Source organism: Zonotrichia albicollis, unplaced genomic scaffold (genome assembly GCF_047830755.1).
Source record: "Zonotrichia albicollis isolate bZonAlb1 unplaced genomic scaffold, bZonAlb1.hap1 Scaffold_83, whole genome shotgun sequence".
In the NCBI taxonomy this organism is placed as follows: Eukaryota; Metazoa; Chordata; class Aves; order Passeriformes; family Passerellidae; genus Zonotrichia; species Zonotrichia albicollis.
The window spans coordinates 5,682,978-5,688,875 of record NW_027428460.1 but is presented as its reverse complement, the minus strand read 5'-3'; the positions used below and the strand labels follow the sequence as shown (position 1 = coordinate 5,688,875).

The window sequence follows — 5,898 nt, the reverse complement described above, 5'->3', positions numbered from 1 at the left end:
TTGGCACTGCAAAACCAAGGATACCTTTGGGAGACTCCAGGGCCCAGTGGAACCAAGGGGCCGTTGTGACACTGCGGGGCCTCATGGAACCAAGGGGACATTGTGACACTGCAGGATCCTGTGTAACCAAGGGGCCACAGTGACACGATGGGGCCTCAAGGAATCTGGAAGAACGTTGTGACACTCTGTGGCCTCGTGGAAACAAGGAGTCCATTGTGACACTGAGGGGACTTGTGGAACCACAGAGACCTTGGTGACTGTGTGGGACCTCATGTAACCATGGGGCCATTGTGACATTCAGGGGCGTCATGGAACCAAGGGCCCACTGTGGAACTGCAGCACCAAAGAGAACATTGTGACACTGTGAAGCCCCATGGAACCAAGGAGATCATTGTCACATTTTGTGGCCTCATGGAACCAAGGAGACCAGTGTGACAGTGCAAGGCCTGGTGTAACCAGGAGGCCATTGTGACACTGAGGAACCGAGGACATCTTTGCAGATGACACCTAGCTGGGTGTGAGTGTTGATCTGCTGGAGGTCAGGAGGGCTCTGCAAAAGGCCCTGGACAGGCTGGATCCAGGGCCCAAATCCAACAAGGTGAGGTTTAACAAATCCAAGTGCTGGGTCCTGCTCTTTGGCCACAACAACCCTTGCAGCACTACAGGCTGGGGACAGAGTGGCTGGAGAGCAGCCAGGCTAAAAGGGACCTGCAGGGACTGATGGACAGCAGGCTGGACATGAGCCAGAAGTGTGCCCAGGTGGCCAAGAAGGCCAATGGCTCCTGGCCTGGATCAGGAATGGTACGGCCAGCAGGAGCAGACCTGACGTGCCAGCCCTGATCTGCCCCCAGCTCTGCACACAGACATTGCTCCTGCAGCTCCAGAGAAGGCAACAAAAGGGCATCTCTGCAGAAAACTTCCCTGGGAGATCCCTTAGTTCCTTTAAACCCACCAAGAGTGCAGCCCCTCATTGACACAGTCTGTGGCCACAGGCAAGGTGGAGAGAAACAAAATGAGAAATGGAACAAAATATGACATTTCTTTGTAGACAATATGAGAAAAGTACAACAAAGAAAAAAGAACCTCCAAAATGAAACCAAGCAGAAGTATCAATAATAATTTTACAAGTGATTTGCAGAAATTAACCAGCAGTTTAATGTTTCTGAAACCATCCAGTCATCAGTCTCCACACTGCAGCCTTGAGCTCCTGGTTCCTCAGGCTGTAGATGAGGGGGTTCAGGGCTGGAGGCACCACTGAGTACAGAACTGACAGGGCCAGATCCAGGGATGGGAAAGATATGGAGGGGGGCTTCAGGTAGGCAAATGTACCAGTGCTAAGGAACAGGGAGACCACGGCCAGGTGAGGGAGGCAGGTGGAAAAGGCTTTGTGTCGTCCCTGCTCAGAGGGGATCGTCAGCACAGCCCTGAAGATCTGCACATAGGAGAAAACCATGAATACAAAACAACCAAATAGTAAACAGATGGAGAAGAAAAGAAGCCCAAGTTCTCTGAGGTAGAATTTGGAGCAGGAGAGCTTGAGGATGTGTGGGATTTCACAGAAAAACTGGCCCAGGGCATTTCCGTGGCACAGGGGCAGAGAAAATGTATTGTTACCATAGTTACAAAAATGTAACTAGTTAGAAAATGTATTGGCTGTGTGCAGCAGAGCATTGAGAAAGGCACTGGCCCAGGCAGCTGCTGCCATGTGGGCACAAGCTCTGCTGCCCAGGAGGGTCCCGTAGTGCAGGGGTTTGCAGATGGACACGTAGCGGTCATAGCACATGATGGTCAGGAGGGAAAACTCTGATCCAAGAAAGAAGAAAATCAGAAAAACCTGAGCAACACATCCTGTGTAGGAAATGGTCCTGGTGTCCCAGAGGGAATTGTGCACGGCTTTGGGGACAGTGGTGCAGATGGAGCCCAGGTCGCTGAGGGCCAGGTTGAGCAGGAAGAAGAACATGGGCGTGTGCAGGTGGTGGCTGCAGGCTACGGCGCTGATGATGAGGCCGTTGCCCAGGAGGGCAGCCAGGGAGATGCCCAGCAAGAGGCAGAAGTGCAGGAGCTGCAGCTGCCGTGTGTCTGCCAATGCCAGCAGGAGGAAGTGGCTGATGGAGCTGCTGTTGGACATTTGCGCTGCCTTGGCTTGGGGATCTGTAAGAAAAGTAGTCATGGAATAGTTGGGTTTGGAGAGGACTTTTAATATCCCAGCACAGCGTGGGGGCACTTTTCCCCCCACTGCCTGCCCAGGGCTCTGCTGCCTGGAGCTGTCCCTGCCAGCAGCTGCTCCCCTGTGCCCAGGCCTGGGCCCTGCCTGTGCTGTCAGAGCCCAGCCCAGCCCTGGGGGCTCAGCTCCGCCCTGCAGACCCCTCCCAGCCCTGGCACTGCCCAGGGGCAGCTGTGGCTCTACAGGGTGTGATGGCTCTGTCAGAGCAATCCTGAGGAGGCTGGAAAAGCAAAACTGATGCAGCTTCTAGGGGGCCCTGTGCAGGTTTATGTCACTGCCTGGTTTAGTAAGATCTGAGAAAAAACTTTTTTTCTTTTTCTGAACCTTAACTGAGAGATTAATATCAATGTGCAATTTTTCATCCAGGCAACAGAGAGCAGTAGATTAAAAAAGCAGGATTTTCTCATTCATGCAGCCCCTGCCTTGCTGTGCTCCCTGTAGAAGCTACTTGGAAATGTTCTGCAGTTAAATGCCATGCTGGGAGCAGTCCTGAACAATGCAGCACCCTCCCCACAAAAGGACAATACTTCCAAGCCTTACCAGCTGTCTCCTCCCACCCAGGTCTTGTCCCCCAGTGCTGGGAGCGGCTGCCAGGGCTGGCTGAGAGCTGTCCCTGGCAGGCAGCAGAGTCCCTGCCCCAGCACAGCGCCCTGGGCTGCAGGACCCTGCTCTGCAGGACAGCCCTGGGCACCCCTGGCTGCTCTGCACAAGAGACAATCAGAGAATGTACTCACAGAACCTGTAGGCATTGGGATGATCCAGCTTTAGGAGATCACTCCAGGAGCTGCAGCTGCATTGTCCTGCAGCCAGAGGTTCCTGTGCCAAGGGCTGGCAGTGATTGTGCCCCAGGCACTTCTCAGCACCTTCCCAGCCCTGACTGTTTGAAGCTCTCTGGGCCTCTGTGCTGTGCCCAGGGTGGCTGCAGGCAGTGCCCCAGATGTGCTGGGCTGGCAGAAGAGCCGCTCATCAAGAGAAGTGTGCTTTTGAAGCTCTTCTTGGTTACCAGGAGCTGCCTCTGTGCCAGGAGCCCAGCCCAGGTCAGCAGCACAGACACAGCACAAGGACTTTAATGAGTCTCTGGGGCTTTGTGCTCAGGCCCTGAACATCAGTCCCTGAGAGGGAGCTGAAGAAACCTCTCCAGAACTCCAAGTCAGAATCCAACTCCAAACTTTCTTGGACTTTTAATGGGTCCCACTGAGGGACAGGACAGAGAAAGTGTCCCCAGGCCCCAGGCAGAGCAGAGAGCTGGAGGCAGTGATGACAGGTGGGGGCAAAGTGAAGCCAAGTCTTGGTGCCCTGGGGCACAGCAGGGTCTGTGCCAGCAAGGGCTGGGAGGAGACACCTTGTCCTGAGGCACTGGGGGCTCTTGGCACAGTCCCAGCCAGCCTCTTGTCCTGCCCTCAGCATCCCCCCCCTAGCCCACATCCCAGTGGCCTCAAGGATCTGCTGGAAGGAGTCCCTGGGGAGCCTTGCTCAGCAATGGCCCTGGGGGCTCCTTCATACTCACAGAGTTTTTCAAAGGACTTTGGGTTTGGCCTTTGAGTCTCTGAGATGCCTAAAAAATGACCTCCAATTTTTATCTGCTTTAATTAGTCCCTGGAGAGGCTTTGTCAGTAATAATACTCAGTTGGGCTCATTAATGCTTCAGAGTCCTTCAGTTATTTGAAGGTACTTGGTGTTTCCCTTTTGATACAGACTCTGTGAGAAGTTTGTGCAATCATGGCCCCAATTATCTGCTTTAATGAGTCTCTTGAGAGCTTTGTACTGATACTCAGTGGGGCTCATTAATGCCTTGAGATACTCAAGGTTTTTAAGGTACTGTATGGATTTAAGAATACTTTTAGGTACTTTTAAGGATTTTCCTTCTCCCACTTAGTCTCTTAGAGGTTTTTGTACCATCCTTGCCTCCAATTCTCTTTCCAAGAAGTCCATGAGGAGTCTGTGTTGGGTATCTTTCCCCTTTTTGTTTTACAACAAAGATGGGACTGAAATAATTTTGTAAGACTTTCTAAAAGCATCCAAACAAACATGGGACAATCAACAATACAACAACAACCACTAAGAGAATAAATGTCCTGTTTTAGCTAGACATCATCCAACCCTTTAGTCCCTTGCATTGGAAGAGTTTATTGAACCAGTCTTTGTTTTCCACTTGAAGATTCTTGAACCCTTCCTTCAGTACCTGAATGCTCTTGTGGATTGACTCGCTGTGGCTGGAGAGGTTCATGCAACACTTGCCCTCAGAGTCTAACCAAGCATGCCCATGTGCCCAGAGTAAAAACTCTATCGGTGTTCTGCACGGTGGCATGTTTGATGGTCTCTATGTCTGAGACCAGGCCACTCAATGTGAGGGAGGTAGCATTGGTTTGCTTACTTAACAGGCACCCAAGATGGTCTAATTGTCATAAAGCTTCAGCTGCAGCCACCCAAGGTAGTCCACATTGGGGGTGCTACCATCCAATACCTGGAGTAAAGCTTTCAAAGCCATCTCTTCAATATCATCCAATTCTTCTCTGGAGATATCTGCTGCTTGATTATCTGTTAGGCTGTGTTGTCCTTCTCCAGCTAGATGGTTCATTGTCAATTCTGCCCTTGCCTCATTATTAGCATAGTCTGCTATTAATTGATTTAGTAAACACTTCCATCCCCCTTCCCACAGGGTGTATATTCTGTAGGTGACAACAACATGGTCATAATACATTTTAAATGATAGGGGGTTAAGACTTGTGCTGTATACATGGCCCTCATTAGGCCATCAAAACATGGTAAGTCCCTCCTATGGTCTTTAGCTGCCCTACACAGATCCTTGATTTCCTCATAAACCAGTGAATGATACCTGGGATTCTGCTCCATACTTTCATAACTTACCAGGACAACGAGGGGTTTTGAGATTATTTGCCAGTCTCCTTCCTTATCTGCTTCCTTCCAGATCCTTTCCTAGGGGTCTGCTGGGGTTGAGGGGAGAGGTGGCTCTGTGGAATCCAAACTGTCTTCTGGGGAGGAAGAATAACTTGGAGCAGAAACATTCAGATTAGAAATCGTGTGACAGTTGGGCTTAGTATCTTTGACCATGGGGGTTATATTGTTGCCGGAGGGTGAGGCAAAGGGCATTGCCATTTTGTCAGGTGTTGAGGAGAAAGGGCCTTGATTTAGGATGGTGGACTTCCGGGATGGAGTTCGGAGGCAAGGCCCAGGGCGAAAGTGGAATGATTGACAGTGGGGCATGACCCACACTTGTGGGGGTGGAGTCTGGAGGTTCATTCAGGGTGGAAGAGAAGGTTATGGTAGCAGGAGGTGGAGGAGGCAAGATGGAGCGAGGATGGTCAGGCCATATTCAGGCTCCTTCCATCTTGAGTCTCCAGGGTATGATGCTCCAAAAGGGCATGGCAATGGGCATTTTGGAGGATTGTGGAAGGTCCAAAAAAGGCAAGTTTGAGGAGAGGACCTGAGTTAGGAGTGACCGATGGATTCAGTTTTTGACACACTGCTTGCTGGTGAAGGGTCTTGATGGTGTGGAAATGGGGAGCATGTGGGGCATGATGGGGTCTCTTTTGATCTAAATGTTTTACAATTTAACTCCCAATGCATCCCAAAATTCGGTAGTATGGATTTCGTCAGCAGGGGCTTCTGGAAAATTTTTAATGACCCACCTCACGATTTTAATTCATTCTTTG

The 5,898-nt window shown here is 50.9% G+C and overlaps 1 pseudogene; it reads right to left on the bottom strand.

Annotated features, from left to right (window-relative positions):
• Window positions 1-1,153: 1,153 nt before the first annotated feature.
• Window positions 1,154-2,128, bottom strand: LOC141728053 (olfactory receptor 14I1-like; annotated as a pseudogene).
• Between the last annotated feature and the right edge of the window lie 3,770 nt (window positions 2,129-5,898).